Source organism: Antechinus flavipes, chromosome 4 (assembly GCF_016432865.1).
Source record: "Antechinus flavipes isolate AdamAnt ecotype Samford, QLD, Australia chromosome 4, AdamAnt_v2, whole genome shotgun sequence".
In the NCBI taxonomy this organism is placed as follows: domain Eukaryota; kingdom Metazoa; phylum Chordata; class Mammalia; order Dasyuromorphia; family Dasyuridae; genus Antechinus; species Antechinus flavipes.
Window position 1 is genome coordinate 444,075,431 of NC_067401.1, and position 17,375 is coordinate 444,092,805.

The following is a 17,375-nucleotide window of genomic DNA, read 5'->3' on the forward strand; positions in this document are numbered from 1 at the left end:
ATCTAAAGAAGCTATGGTCAGCATATCTGGGGGATTCACTTCAGGACACAAAGTTTTTATGATAACTATTTTGATTGTTTTAAAGTGATTCTTATAGGCCACATATTAGATAGTGAGCTGGTATTAAAACCAGCTCAAAAAAAGAGAAGACTCTTTAAGTTCAAATTTTTGATCCATACTGGCCCATTTTGTGTGACTTTAGGCAAGTCTCTCCACATTTAAGTAACTCTCTTAAGGACCTAAATTGTCAAGAAAGTACCTTTTAATATTGCTATAAAGGGTGCTTCCTCTTCTGGGAATTCTTTAGCCAATTTGAAATCCCAAGTCTAAGCTCTGTGCCTTTAAATGATGGAGAGGCAGCCTTTATCATTGGACAAATGTATTACAAAGTTTTACTTATTTTGAGACAAAGTCTGCCTCTGCAGTTGGCCTATTACTCTTTTGAGGACCAAAACCAATTCTAATCCTTCTTGCACATGGCCATCTTTCAAATTCTTGAAGACAGATTTCTTGTCCCTCCAAATTCTTTGCTCCAAACTAAGTATACTTAGTTCCTTCAACTGATCTCCATGGCAGAGTTTCTAGTCTTACCATAATAGACATTCTCCATCAGGCAATTGTCAATATCTCACAAGACCTTGTCGAAATATTTCAACTGATCAGAATAGAGGGTAATACAAGCATTAATTCCCATATTCTTTACATTTTGCTTCTCTAAATTCTCTTTTTTAGCCTTCATATTCTACAGTTTGTTGACTAATTTTGAGGTTATAGACTAAATAAAACCCTGAGATTTTTTTCATATATCTTGACTATTTCACACATATTCACACATGTTGACTATTTGTCTTTTATTTGCAATAGTGGTTCAAGAAATGTGATATTTCTGCAATTTGTCTTTTTAAACTTGCCAAAAAGTATGGTTTTTTAAATTCACTTTACTCTTCTATAGTTTACTTACTCAATTTTGTTTTATTTGATCTGGCTCATTGTTCCAGTTTTATGTCTGCTGTCAATACTTAGTGGTTTTGGGAAACTCTATTGCTTATTCCACCAGATTACAGTATGTCATTTACATTTATTCATATTATCCATAAAGATGATATGATATCTTTATCAAATATCTGCTAAAACTTAAGTACAATGTGTTTATAGCATTTCCCTTACTAAATCACAAAAAGAAACTGAATTTAGTCTAGATTAACTTAATCTTGATAAATCTGTGTTCACTCTTAAGGGACATGATTTCCCTTTCTACATGCTTATAAATTATCTCTTTATTAATATATTCTAGAATTTTCCAGAAATAAAAGTAAAGCTCAGCAATCTATCACCTGATCAGTTACTTCTTTTTTGGAAAACTGGAATGTTAATCCATCTACAAGTACTTCCCTCATTTTTCATAATTTTCAGAAGATTGGTGGGTGATTACAGTTCAGTGGTCAGTGATGCCTGCTAGTTCTCTTGGTATTCTGAAATGTATTTCATCTACATTTAATGATTAGAACTTATTCAGAGCATTTTCTTACCATTTCTTTAATTATCTTGGGTTTCAACTCCTTGTTAATCATTTTTGTTCTGTTCATATCAGACTGAAGATTGTTCTTCCTAGTAAAAAAACAAAAAACCATGTTGAGTAGTGCTCTATCATCTGTTATTTTCCCTCTATCATGAGCCATGGTCCTATCCCTTCTTTGATCTTAGTCTTACTCCCAATATAGCAATAAAAATAATTTTTTTATTTCCCTTAGTATACATTGAAAAATTTAGCTTATTCTGAGCATTATTCTTGTAGGACCACGCCACTGTTTTGTATTCATTCTCAGTAAACTTCCCTTGCTTTCATCATCTTTGTATCCCTTTCTTAGAGTTCCAAGATGGTCCAGAAACATCCACATCAGTTTTTTAAGTCTTTTTATTATTATACTCTCTTTTATTCTTCATCAGAATCACTAGTGTTTGTGTCATCAGATTTTTTTTCCTAAGAGCATCCCATCACTTTTGATTCAACTTTTTCTGTAGACTTTTAAAGAATAGGATCCTACCTATTCTTTTTCTGAACTCTGAAATCTCTTCTTTCCAAGCTTAGGGTTTACCATGCATTCCTTCCTTTATTACAAATTCTAAAATATAGTAATCACTTCTTTCTAATGTTCCCAATATTTCAGTTTTGGTAGCCAACTGCTTCTTATTGGGCAGAATCAGCTCACAAATAACTGGGTACTCTCAATTTAATGACTCATACCAGTTATCTATTCAGAAATAGCCATGGTGTAGAGGAGGATAATGTCATCAAAATACTGACATAGAAGCTATCCTGAACAGCTACAGAGCTGATCTGCTTTCTCTCTCTCCTCTGATCCAATGTCAACATCTTATTACCCTTACTAAATCATAAACAAAGTATACAGGTCTACCTATGTCTTATTCAGTATGTAGTCTTCACAGTAATTTTCACACAGTATCTCCTCAGTAAATTTTTATTGAGTAAATAAATGAATCAATGAAAGAAAATGTTATCAATTACTTAGGACTCCCCAACAATTATTTGAGCTGCTACAGCTTTTGCTACTGAGCATATACAAATATATAATAATGAATATACTATAATTGTGTTCTACTATAAATTATGCCATCTAATGATTCCTTCATTAAGAACTATTCTAGGATACAGTGTGAGGAGCAGGTAAATGGAGGAGCTATTTCTTTCCAAACATCCAACTTTTTTTGCTCTGATTCAGTACTAACCAAACAACCTTCTGATATATAATCATATGCTAGAATAAACTGGGGATCTGGACTGAGTCATTGCCATTTAAGAATATTTGCCTTTGTCATTCTGCCTTCAGGGTTGGGCTACCTCTGCAGGAAAGACAATTTGGCAGACAGTCATAAAGAAAACTGAACTGAATGTGAGCTATTGCATTTGCCTGTTTAAACATGTTCAGCATCTTCAGTGGAAACTATTCTGTGAACCAGTAAAAGAAGAGAAGTGAAATATAAGTTTTAAGCCAAAATGATAGTGTGAGTAAGCAAAGTGATGAAATATGAAGCAGGAAACAACTTGAACTGTCCAAATAAAATTTGAATTATAATATATAGGAGGTGATATCTTAATGCTTATCTCAATTACATTTTTCTTTTCTCATTTATGATAGACTTTAGACATACACAAATACACTAAAACTGGGGTTTTCAGGGAATAATAATGGTCTGAGAAAATTTCAAACCTTTTGTGTTTTATTGCTTAATACAAAAATATTTTATGTAACAGAAACAGTTTTTTTAAAAGTGTATTGGATTTTTATAAATCAAATCATATCAAATTCTGAAGGTAAAAAAACATTATTCCAAAAACTAGACAAAAGGGGAGTTATCCAAAGATGATGAAATAAATTAAGTTACTTGAGAATGAATATAGAAGAATAGTGTTGACCTGCATTAATGCCCAGTAAGAACTCAGATTGACAGTGAATACTAAAGCCAGAAAAAATTTTGTTTTGGGTTTTGAGTTTTTTTAGCTATGTTGGAAGCAAGGAAAGGCTCAAAGAAGAGATAGTGTCATTTTCCTGGGAAAGAGCACAAAATGGTTCACATGAAATAGAAAACAAGATAATGATATGGTCAGAAAGCATTTATATTTTCTTAATGAGTTTATGTCACCAGACCCAAAAGACCTATATCCTAAAGAACTGGTTAAACCATTGTCTGTCACCTGTAAGAGATAGGACTAGAAAAAAAGGCAAATGTACTGAATATAAATGAGATTGGAGTCTGAAAACTATACACAAACGATCCCAACTTTTGTCCCAGGTAAAACTCCAGAACACATTTTTAAAGAGATGATTTGTAGAAATTTAGCAGTGAATACTAAAAAGAAAATTTTTTATTAGAGCTTTTTATATACAAAACAAATGCATGGGTAATTTTTCAACATTGACCCTTGCAAAAACTTATGTTCCAACTTTTCCCCTCCTTCACCCCTTCCCCTCCCCTAGACGGCAGGTAGTCCTAATGTTAAATAAGTTAAAATATATGTTAAATACAATATATGTATACATATTTATACAGTTATCTTGTTGCACAGGAAAGATCGGATTTATAAAGAAGGTAAAAATAACCTAAGAAAAAAAACAAAAATGGAAGCAGTAATAGAAAGAGTGGAAATGTTATGTTGTGGTTCATACTCATTTCCCAGTGAAGAAAAATAAATTTAAAAAAACATGTTAACAGATTAACTTCATATTTTCTAACCAAGTAACTAGATTGGTATATCAGAAGCTTGTTACAGACATATTTAGATTTGAGAAAAACACTTGACAGCACCTTTCTTACTATGCTTGCCAATAAAATGGAGGGATCGTGCACTACATGAGAGTACAATTAGGTGAATTTGAAACTGGTTAATAGATCCAAGGAGAAGTTAATAAAACTTGTCTAATTGGACTGCCTGCCTCAATTCTTTTCCTACTCCAATCCGTCCCCCATAGAGCTGCCAAAAAGTCATTTTCCTCAAGTGTAGGGCTGATCATTTCACTCTTCTACTCAATAAAGTCCAGTGGATTCCAACTGTTTTTAGGATTAAATATAAACTCATATTTGGCATTTAAAATCTTTCATGACCTGGTTTTATCTTTATAGCCTTATTATACATTACTCTCCTTATATAGTCCAACCATGCCATCCTTCTTGTGCTTCATCCCCAATGACTTTTCATCTTCCATTTTTATGCCTTTGAAAAGGCTGTTTCCTATGCTTGTACTTTGCTTCTTATTTCCGCTTCTTAGAATCTCTAGTTTCCTTCAAAATGCAGTTTTTCACCAGTTTCTACAAGAAACCTCTAATTTTCTCCATTTGCTAATGTTTCTTTATTTCTCCCCCACCAAAAAAAGTGTATTGTTGTTCATTCTCCTGTCCTCAGGAAAAAAAAAAAAAAGGTGGTGGTGATGGTGGTAGTTGTTCCATTTCTGCTGTATCCAGTTCTTCATAGCCCCATCTGGGGTTTTCTTGGCAAAGATACTAGTGTGGTTTGCCATTTCCTTCTCTAGACCATTTTACAGATGAAGTGACTTGCCCAGAATAACACAACTAATGAGTGATTGAAGTCAGATTTAAATTTAAGAACATATCCTCCAGTACACTCTCTCTCTCTCTCTCTCTCTCTCTCTCTCTCTCTCTCTCTCTCTCTCTCTCTCTTTATATATATATATATATATATATATATATATATATGCATATATATATATATATACATATATATATAAAACTATTTCCTATTTTATCCCACTGCCTATAAGAATGTCCAGCACATACTTGTGCTTAATTAATACTTATTGACTTAATACATTTGTCAGATTGGAGAAATGTTACCTAAGTCATGTACTAGGTACATGGGGGACTCATTCTTGGCTCTATATAGTTTAACACCCTTTATTGATGATGTGGATAAAGACATAGATAACTTGGAAGTAGAGATAACAGATTAGATGGGGTCCAGATTCAGAAAGGTTTATAAAGAATAGGTAGAAGAGCTGTTCTCAAATTTTTATTATCTTTTTGATCTTTTCACATTCTTAAAAGTTACTGAGAACCTATTTATACTCTTTTTAATTGTAAGTATTTATATCCTTCAGTTATTTATTTAAAATACTTTTCTGATTTCAATGTAATTCTTTATCAAGCAGACAATAATTATGTTCATCCTACCCCCTGCATTAGAAGTCAACAGAATTGGTTCATGTTGAATGCCAATTTTTTTTCTCAAAAAAAATGTCTGACAGGATTCAAGCCCTACTTGGTATATGTATTAACTGCATATAACTCAACACTCCCAGCAACTTTCTAAGAAAGCTCATTATAGAAAGGTTGGTGAAAATTCTTTCCACACCAGTATAACAGGTTCATACATCCTGGTATCTAGAAGATAATAGAAGTCATCTAGTCCAGCCCTTTATTTCATAGAAAAGGTGGTGTAGCTTGTCCTAGGTCATACAGCTAGCAAGTAACTGGAAGAGCCAAGATTCAAACTTGGGTTTTGAGATTCCAAATTCTATAAGTGAAATCACTGGTCTGGATCAAGACCTCCTTCTACTCAGCCCCCAACCCAAATTCAAATTGCTTTGCTAAGTGCTTTGGACTCAAAGCTATGATACAACCTTTGCTTTCAAAAAGTTTGGATTCTAATAAAGAGATGGGAACTTGTATATGTTATAATCTAAAAATTTTCATCAGTTTTTTTTTTAAGTTGAAAACTTATCTTTGTATGTGTTGGAAAAATAAAATACTATTGGTGGAAAAAAGTTGACTACATGAATCTCCCCACATATTAAATTTTATACTTTCATTTCTGAATACTTCTAAGAAATGACAAAGGAAGGTAGGCAATTCAATAAGAGAAGTCTTTTATGGCTAAGCCATGCTCTCTTCTTGAGATTGTTTCGTTTCTTTTATAGCTCTGTTATATTCACAAATCTCAGAGAAATATTTGCCACCATCAATATACTTCGATTCTGGCAGATCCTAATTCAGTGTGGGTGTGTATAGAAGTACCTTGACATTCTAGTCTCCACAATGATGCAATGGCCAATCAAGTCAAGGGAAAACTCTAACTGCCCCATACCTCCTGAAGAGTAGAGTGACTCATTCTTTTGTAAGAGGTCCAGTATTATTCAGTCTCTTTTATGCAACATTCTTGTGGATTTAACAAAGCATGTAGAAGCCACAAATACCTGAGAATACAAAATGCATTTGCAGATATCTGGGGAAACTTTTCAGTGATACAATTCAGAAGCATCTTGAAAGGGAGGACATAAATTGAGAAATAGTTGTATACTTCTGTATGCATTCTTGAGGCACACACTTAAGAAACCATGTATTTGTTTTTAGATAATGTTGCTGACTGACATGCTGGATAGAACATAATGCCACTCTTCTTCAGTCATATGCCATCTGATTGTTTCATCAAAGTTACCTATGGAGGCTGATAAATGTCAAGGCCATTATAACACATTTTGTCACAGATTAGCTCTGCATGTATTCCTTTGCTATCTAGTACACTACTTTTATCTATGCTATTGACCCTATCCTATCTATCTCTTTTAGGATTTTGTTCCATCAATTATCTCCTTCTTTCTTGAATCTCAATCTTTTTTTTCCTTGCTTATTCCTTCCTTTTTAACAACATCAGAAATATTTAACTGAAATACTCAAATTTTCTAAAAATTGTTTTAACACAGTTTTCCTTTGTAATGTGCATTTTATTTAATACATTTAAAAACATTCTAAGGCTGGGTTTATAGACTTCTCTATACTGCTAATGGGGTCCATGAACAAAACAAGATTAAAAATAAAAAAAGATTAAGAACCTGTTTTTTACAGCATATAGAATCTGAGCTCAAATCTCAACCTTGAAGAGTACTCCCTGTGTGTTTTAGGACAATAATTTAATCTCAGTTGATGGATTTCCTCAACTGGACTATATAGGTTTAGAAATCTCTTCTGATTCTCAGTCTAGAAATTCTCTGCTCTTTCAAATTGTCATCTTATTTTTCTCCTTTCTTTTACTTTTAAACTTCTCTCTATATATTCCCTCACCCACTTACTCCTTAACCATTAGAAATTTTCTCATCTACCAAAATTGCTCTCTTCAACATTACCAATGACATTCTAATAGCCAAATCTAATCAGAGCTATAATCAGGATGAGGACAATGGAAATTTACCCCAAATGAACTGAATTGAGAAACTCTTAAATTGGTATCCTGGTATATGGATTACACGCTAAAGGATGAAGGGGAAGAAAAAGACATTTCAACATTCAGGGGTCTTCCAGTAAACTCAGTTCAACCACCATTGCCCCTCCACTAGGGTCTGGAAAAATCAAATCCAGCTAATTTCTCTTCTCTCTCATTCTCCCTTCCAAACTGTTCTTTCAACAGTCTACATGCCTCCCACCCAAATTGAGATTTAGAGAACAAAAAGATTATAATGCTCTGTTTCCAGATCTTCAAACTTCAAGGCATGGAAGAAATGGAGTTGGCTACCCATATTTGGTGGGTTCAATAGAGCAATTTCATCACTTGCCAAACAGGGACTTACACTCAATGGATAGAGACTGGGCAGAAGGGACTACCCAACTGGCATGGAAGTGACACTTCCATAAACTCCAGAAGTCTATTTCAATGAGTCCCTTCTGCCACTGACTCCCCAGAGGGTGAGAGGAGGCATACTACTATAGAATGCTTCTGCTTGCCCAGGGTGGGATACACATCCCCATTCCTACTACCCTTGATCTTCAGCAGATGATTAAGACCCTTTGCCATCCCCTTCCTTTTACTGTACCTCACGCACCATCATAGGGAGAGAGGAAAGATGAGATCCTGATCAGAACTGCATGTAGGACTGGGGGAGCCAAAGATGAATGTATAAAGTGTTGTACCTCTCCCAAACCTCAAAAGTTGCCATCCTGGCCCTGCTGAACTAGCAACTAGTTAGCAAAAAAAGTTTAAATTGGAATCAATCATCTCTCACATTCCTCCTTTTTCCAGCAAGATGCCTAGAGAAATGTATCCATTCTCCCTCACCTCCTCTTACTCCCTCCTTAACCTCTTGCAATCTGATTGCTAACCTTACCACTCAGTAAAATTCTCTTAATTGCTTAATCCTATAGACTTTTCTCAGCCCTCATCCTTCTTGACATTTTACACTATTGATCATTTTCCCCTCCTGGATACTCTTTTCTCACTCAATTTTCATGACATCATTATGTTTTTTTTTTCTTTCTGACCCCTTCATCTCAGTCTTTTTTGCTGTAGGTATACATACCAAATACCTAACATGGATTAGTTTTTTTTGTTTGTTTAGGATCTTTTTCTTTCTCTATAATTTCCTTCTTAGTGATTTCATCAGTTCCTATAGATTCAATTATCTCTTTGTAGATGTCTCCTAGATTTATATAACCATCTCTATTCTCCATCTTATGCTTCCTCTCTCATTATTTACTCCCAAATTCACTCATCATCCAAACTTTCCCAATAAAAGCTAATATCTTTTCAGTCACTTTGGTTTACATAGTTGCATTATTTTTTACTCTTCTCTCTACTTTAACCCTACTTTCCTTTAACTAATTAGTGACCAAGTCTTAGAGACTTAATTTCTACAATATATCTTGATTCTATCCCCTTTTTGTTCTTCCCTCAGCTACCACCCCACAGAAGTAAATCAAGTTTTCATTCCCTTTTCATTCCTCTTGCAATTCCAGCTTAAGTCAACTTCCAACTTCCAGTCTCTCCAGCCTCCAATCTATGCTACCAAAATCATCTTCCTAAAATACAAGTCTAACTATGTCAGTCCCTGTTCTACAACTTTCATATTGCCTCTATGACAGCTCTAGGACAAATTCCTCCATTTAGCATTCAAAGACTTTCTCAGTGTAAATCCAGCCTCCCTTTCCAGATTTATTTTACATTACTTACCTTATTCACTTTTCCCCCCAAACTTGCTTAGTTCCTGTTCACTGAATTAGGTCGTCCAACTATTTCAGTTTCCATATTATTTCTGTCTTACATCCCAATTTTCCTTCATTGCTCAGTACTTCAGGAAACAAAACTTGTTCTAATTCTTCTAGTTTTTAATGCTCTAGTTATTTAAGTTACTATGTATTTGCATATCTATATTCATTTCTTACATGACAGTAGAATGTAAGCTGTTTGAAAGCAAGTACCATTATATTGCCCAGCATTTACTGTAACACAGTATAAGTACCGTAGCTCAAAGCAGGTGTTTATGCTGTATTAGACTGTATTAAACTGGAAACAACCAAATGATAAGATAGGTTTTCCCAGAGTCTTTATCTCAAATGTCACCTACTGAGGGAATTTTTTGACCTATTGTCCAAGATGCAAAAATTCCTCATTAAAGTTCTGAATCTAATGAACCAACTCAGTTCTTATCATCCTGGACATCTCTATGACATTTTCTACTGTAGCTAACTTTTTTCTTCTTGAAACTGTCTTTCTTTGGGTTTTCTCCTATTTCTTCATTTTTCTTTCAATAGCAGACACCTCTCCTATTTCAGACTCCCAAACAAGCTCATTTCCTCAACTCTGTCTATGTTTCTCTTGTCAATCAATTCTGATCTCTTGGCTTCAATTATCAGCTCTAACTTAAATCTTCCTTACATGCTAACTGCCTGCTTAGACATTTCCACTTATGTGTCATAGAGCATCTGTACATCCCAGGTATTCAGAGATGAATTCATCATCTTTCCTTCTCAGATGAGCTCCTCCTCTTGACTTCTCTGTTAATCATATCCATCACATAAGTTTGAAACTCTGAAGTCAGTTTTAACTCTTACCATTCCCTCACCGCTTACATCTAATCATCTTGCCTTTAGTCTCATGTCTATCCTTTTCTTTCCATTCTGCTAGCTCCATTAAAATCAGGCCCTTTAATCACTCATCAGGAATATTTCAGGAGCCCAGGTCCAGTTATTCTTTCTCTATCCATTCTGCTTTCCATTGCCAAATAAAGTACTTCTGTGGTCAAATGATTTATTTCTCAGCTAAGAAATTTCTAGTGGCTCCCTATTGCTACCCTTCTTTCCTCTTACCCTTATCTTCTATTCTTCCCCTCTATACACTCTATATACCAAATTGTCTTCCTCATTGTAGAAGAATGATTTAGCCAATGGGGTCACACAGGTAAACAAATTTCAGAAGCAGGATTTGAACCTTCTTCAATCCCAGGATGTTTTTCCATTTAACCTGCTGCTTCTTGGTTCCTTATCAGATCTGAATCCATTAATTCTAGGACTTAAGACTAGAGCCATTCATAGAACAAAGCCTAGTTTCTTGTGAGTAAAACAATAAAGAATGGCCACCCACACACAATTTCAGATGTGGACAAACCTGACAACTCTGGGAATATTGCTCCTATTAAGAGTGTTGGTTGGAGTCTTTGAGTCTTCCGGGAGCCTGTGCTGTCCCTTTAAAAAAAGGAGAGTCTTTTGCTTCTTGTGTCTGAGTTTTCTTGGTCCATTTGATCTGAGCAGCTGTTCCCCAACCTGATGCTATTCAGAGATTTTCTTCAGCTCTTTGTTGTGCTTTTAGGCTTTGCTGTGCTTTTGTTTTCTTATAGTACGGATTGTCAGATAGAAATCACACATTTGGGGGCGAGACAGTTGGCAGATAGTGGAGGAAATAGTTATTCACAATGATTGGTGCCATTTCCCTTTTCTTAAGATCAAAATTATTTTAGTCTACCCAAAGGGCTGAAAACAGCAGAAAAGGGAAAATCTACCCTGTCTCCCTAATTTGATGCATCAAAAGTTGAATTGATATATTTAGGGATTGGGGAAAGGGGAGGGAGAGGAGCCTCAAATGAAAATGTCTGTTATTATATTATCCAAGGGTGGAACACCCCAAATGTTTGTTCTTCTAGAAATAAACATATTTTACATTTCCCCAACAGATGCCAACTCTCTTGTTTAAAATGGACATACCATTTTACAGCTCATTTCATTTATACTTTTCACTTAATATAATAATTAATTACAAATTCAGTTTTGCTTTGGCTACTAACAAAGTACATTGGCTCCCTAGAAAGTTTTTTCTCCCATTTCTCTGCCAAATTGATGAATTTCTAAGTCACAAGATTCAATGCCTTTAAGAATGTTTTAATCTCTGCATGTCCATTGAGAGAGACAGCTTGGTAGAGTGTGGAGAAGGAAAGAAGGAAAGAAAGGAGAAGGAAGGTGAATTTATTTAGTACTTACATGCCAGACACCATAGTAAGCATTTTTTTTACAAATATTTTCTTATTTGATCCTTATAAGAGCCTTTCAAGGCAGGTGCTTTTTACAGTTGAGAAAATTAAGGCAAGAAATTGAGTTGCCCAGGGCCACATAGCCAGTAAGTGTCTGAGCCTGTGTTTGAACTCCGGTCTTTCTGACTCCAACCAAGCCCAAAGTTCTATCTACTTACTATACCATCATTTGTCTTCAGAAAGAGTGCTTGATCTGAAGTCAGGAAAACCTGAGTTCCAATTCTACTTCCCACACTAGCTATGTAGCCATAAGCAAATTTCTTAAAGTCCCTAAATCTCAAGTGACTCTCTAAAGTTTGTAAATTATGAATTGATCTTATTGGTCCTAGAGGTGAAGGACCTGGATACACTTAGATCATTATTTTTTAAATGCTAATTTCAATGATTAGTGAAATGAAAAGAGTTCAACTAAGTGCTCCCAGTTCTGATTCCATTGTTATTGGAAACATAAGGTCTTAGTGAAGCATCTGGGGACTACTGAAAAATAAAATGACTTGCCTAGAGCCAGATAGCCAGACAGAGAGGTATTAAGTCCCTAAGGAACTAAAATAGGAATTAGCTTTCTTCAAATTTGTTTACACTTTTAAGTAACTAAGCTAGTGTGTAAAGCGGAGTACTTAAACCATTGAGTATGGCCAACAGATTCTCTTTTAAGTCAGATCCTCAAAACAAATATATGAGACAGTTGCTATTATTATCCCCATTTTACAGATAATGAAACAAGCTGAAAAAGGTTGGGGTTTTTGTTTGTTTTTGTTTTGTTGTTTTGTTTTTTTTAAGTGGCTTGCCCAGGATTACACAAGTAGTAAACGTAAAGCCTTCTTGACTCGAAAGTTGTCATGCTATCCACTACACCAGCTAGCTATTTCTTGTCTACATAATCATAATATGCATTTGAAAGGACAGCCTATAGGGCTGGTTCATAAGTAAATATGTCTTAGATTGATGCTGCAGCTGAATGATGAATTGAATCAGACCTGAATAGGAGGCCAGCAGGTAAATTACCTGACCACGGTAGACAACATCCTCATGATTCTGCCTGTAATGAAAACCTATCTTTTTAACATGGGTATCCATCCAGTGGCACCATATGGTCACAAGCCAACCAGTACTGCAGTCATTCAAAAATCAAAATGGTGGGTCAGTTCAAAGACAATAGAGAGGTGCATTTACTGGTTGTAAATAGATGGCAACACATTTCCAGTGATAAATTGTTCAGGAAGAACATCAAAGATATCATCCAAAAGATAGATATATAGTAGGAAAAGGAAGTTGACTCTTCATGTAGTGATAACAAGAACAAACCGAAGGACCTTGCCAGTCATCCACGCTCAAGACAACTCTGGGTGATGCTCCCAGTACAATGAGAACCCCCCATTGAAGGCCACAAAGAAGACAAAAGTTCCACTGGATGAGAACATACAGATAGATTGCAATCTGCATAACGGGACAGATTACTCACATCAATGAGATTAAAGATCCGTCAAAATTATCTATGTTTTTTTGAACCTAATATTAAAGTTTTTAAGCAACTCAATTCATAAACCCATGCTTTCCACAAGGAAAAATATTGAGCAATGAGCCTGAAAGTACATTACTTTAGGAACACAAAATCTTAATAATAAATGACATATACCTGAAATATAAACAATCCAAATGAGATTTCTTGCCCACATTCTAACGAAGTATAATTTACTTTAATCATCCTGCAGTACATCCATGGAGAAAAACAAATACATTTCCAAAATGCCAAATAATTTATTGTTAAAACTACAAAATGAGTATGTGTGTCCATATGTCTGTGTAGTAGCTTCCATATATAAAGAAAGCTTTACTGCATCATCTACTGAGTATGAGAACAACTGCATTATAAAAGATGAAGTTTCTTAGAATATGTGTTTGGATCAACATACCCAGCCTCCAGTGGGAGAAACTTTAACCATACCCATCACCCCACCACTCCTGAAGATTCTAAAAGACTGAAGTTTCTAGCATTTCAGGTTTCAATTTGGGGATATGACAATTTATTTAAAATTCTGACACATTTTCAGAATTGTGTATCAAAATTGTTTTGTGTTTACAATAATTCAAAAAAATTCAACAAACATTTCTGAAGCACCTACTCTGTGCATCTTGGCACAGTGGGAGAAATAATGGCTGGATCCGAGGTCTGGAAGACCTGGGTTTGAATGCCCTCTCTGACAGTATATATGACTATGAATAAATTACAAACTCTCTGAATCTCAGGCAACTTAGTACCATTTACAGTTATAGATGGATTGTTTCTATACTTGTCAGTTACTAAATAAGCCTTGACATTCCTCTTTCCTGTCCTTATTCTCTGCAACAAAATGAAATTCTAAATATTGAACTTGAACTATTGAACTTGTCATTTAAGAAAATAACAGTCTATAAGCAGAGCCCTACAATGTAAAGAGTACTGTTTTTAAATGCACAAAATAAAATACATCGGATTACAAAAGAAACCAATTATATTGAAAAAACAATGATAAAAATATTAGCAACTTTACAAACCTGAGATTAAAAATCCTGAACTATATTATCTATGAAATCTCTAATCCAACTCTAATTCAATGATCATGTGATCTCTGTATACATATATTTTAAATGCTTCAATAAAAAGGAAAATAATTTAAAGTATATTTTCCAATTTATTTCTTTCATTAAAAATAAATCCACATTAAGAAATCACATTTAAAGAGATTCATAAATGCTATGTAAAATGTCTAATAATTTAAGATTGCAAAGCTGAAGATAAACTGTAATTGTTCTTTCTCACTCACTAATTTTTCTATCCTTGGAGTTAGAGATGTGACATGAATTCTTTGCCTCGATTTTAATATTGTCAAAATAGTTTCTTGCTGACAGCAATTCAAAAAGCAATTAAATACAAAGCCTTCACAAGTGATTTTTCAACTAACAAATCTTTTTTTTAAAGTTCTTTGGCATTTCATTTCAAGACACATTCATTTGAAAAATTGATTAATTTCCTCCTCCTCTAATTCTGAATGTTTTGTCTTTAAATGTTGAAAAAGCTTTTTCTGGCCTCTTGTTTTTATTTTTTGTTTTATTATTTGGGATGTTCCCCCCCCCCCAACAAAGTATTTCCACAAATGACACCCCCTGCTTTTAGCAAGTTCTCTTTATCCAAACAATAAAAAGAATTCCAGAGTTTCAAGGACAAGGCAGTACACCTATAGTAGGTGGGGATGGGGGGCAAGTTATAAAGAAATATCAACCACTTCCTCTTAAATCTGAGAAGTAAAGATAAGTTTTGAATGTAGGACTTTCTGATTCCAAGTCCAAGACTATGGCATTGCTTCACATAGGGTCAGTTAACAAATGATTATCGAAGTCCTTGAGGCAGGGAAAGCTACCAATTCCTAAAATAACCTATTCCACTTTTGTTGTTCAGTCTTTCAGTCATGTTCACTTGTTCACAATCTCATAGACTTGTTCTGGGTTTTTTTTGGCAAAGATACTGAAGTGGTTTGCCATTTCCTTCTCCAGTGTCCCCAGTTTGCAGAGGAGGCACTGAGGTAAATGGGAGTTAAGTGACTTGCCCAGTGTCACACAACTGATAAGAATCTGAACCCATATTTGAATTCAAATCTTCCTCCCTCCAGGCTGGGTATTCTATCCACTGTACCACCTAGCTAACCTCATTCCTCTTTTGGATAGCTCTAATTATTAGGAATTTTTAGTTAGGGTCACTCTCATTTTGTCTCTTGCATCTTTTGCATCTTGCTACTTATCAGAGTCAAGCAGAGTAAATGTAATTCTCCTTCTATCTTCTAGCCTTTCAAGTACCTGAAAAGAATTGCTATGTCTCAAGTAATACATTTCTTGCTTCAAGATAAACTTCCCCAGTTCTTTATGTGACATTATCTAGAGGCCGTTCACCACCCTGGTTAACCTTCCCTGAATGCTCCCTATTTATCTTCTTGCCTAAAATATGACCAAGAAATGGGTAATGTTCTAATCAGGAAACAGCATAGGGGAATAAAAACAGTAAAAGATCACCCACTGATCTCTAGGATTCTCAACTTAGAACTTCCTATTAAGATAATATGGCATCATGAAAGATTATTCTTTGGGACACTGACCAAGTTGTAAAGGTACCAAATTATTTTAATATGCAGTTCACATTTCTCCATCTTTTCTATAAGAAAAAAGATAAAATACTTGTCAAATGCATTACTATAATGTAGGAAAATGCTTGGTATTACATTTTCCAAATGGACTCATTTAGAAATTCTGTCAAAAAAGGAAATGAAGGTAATCTACCATGATATAGTTTTGATGAAGTTATGATGGGTCTTTGTGGTCATTGCTTCCTTTTCTAGATGTCCACTGACCCCTTTAAAAATAGTATGTTCTGGGACTCTTTCCAACAATGAGATGACTGATGCCAATTCCAATGATCTTGTGATGAAGAGAGCCATCTATACAGAGAGAGAGAGGATTGTGGGAACTGAATGTAGATCACAACATAACATTCTCATTCTTTTTGTTGTTCTCTTGCATTTTGTTTTCTTACTCATTTACTTTCTTTTTTTGATCTGATTTCTCTTGTGCAGCAAAAGAATTGCATAAATATTGAATTGAATATTTGATTTCTTGATAGAGTATCAGGTACAAAATACAATATTCTCTTGCTGCCTCTTCCAGTCTTTAAAGAATGACATCATTAAAGCAAGCTAAAAATTATTAATTTCTTTACTTTTGGCTGAAAGAATTTCAGCAAGTGTCTGGATAAAGAAATTTCCCATCACTACTATGCTAGTGTTTTCATGTCAGACTTGAAATCTATTTTCTGAATTAGTCTGTATTATTTTTAAATGACATCATTTCTATTTAAATTTTTATTTATCTCCATCCAAAATGCTCTCTTATTCTCTGACTTTAGTTCCTAGATTTCCTCATACAATTATTTTAAATTTAATATACAATGCTACTTTTATACTCTTTTGTATTGGGATATTTAGTTTAACTATCTTGTTACCTATGCTTTGTACATCTGAATATAGACATTTGGGACTGTGGGTTTCAGTACTGGCTCCCTTTTTAAATTTTATCTCTTGTTACCAGGCATTTCTCTTTACGGTATCTAGCTTGGTTTCTGAATGGAAGCAGTTTTCTTTCTTTCTCTGTTTTTTTTTTTCTCTTCAATTTAAAGTTTTTTTAGTCAGAGGTGAAAAGTTCAAGCAAATCTATTCTTAATATCCTTTGTTAGTTATGCTTCATTCCTGGCCAGGTACCTATCATTCCTATATTTTAAGTCATAATCCAGAAATCCAAATCCCACCCCAAGATATCCTCTTCTTAAGTGGATGCTCAATTATCTTCACCAGCTGTTTATTTCCTCCTTTAATTTTCTAGGGAAAGAGAACATGTCATTTTTCATTTTTGAATACCCAATGACTAACACAATGCCTTATGCATGTTGTGTTTAATAAATGTTTACTGCATTCAATGGAATTTCTTTTTTGTTGTTTGCCTTAGCCAAATCTGAAGTACTTAATTTGCTGT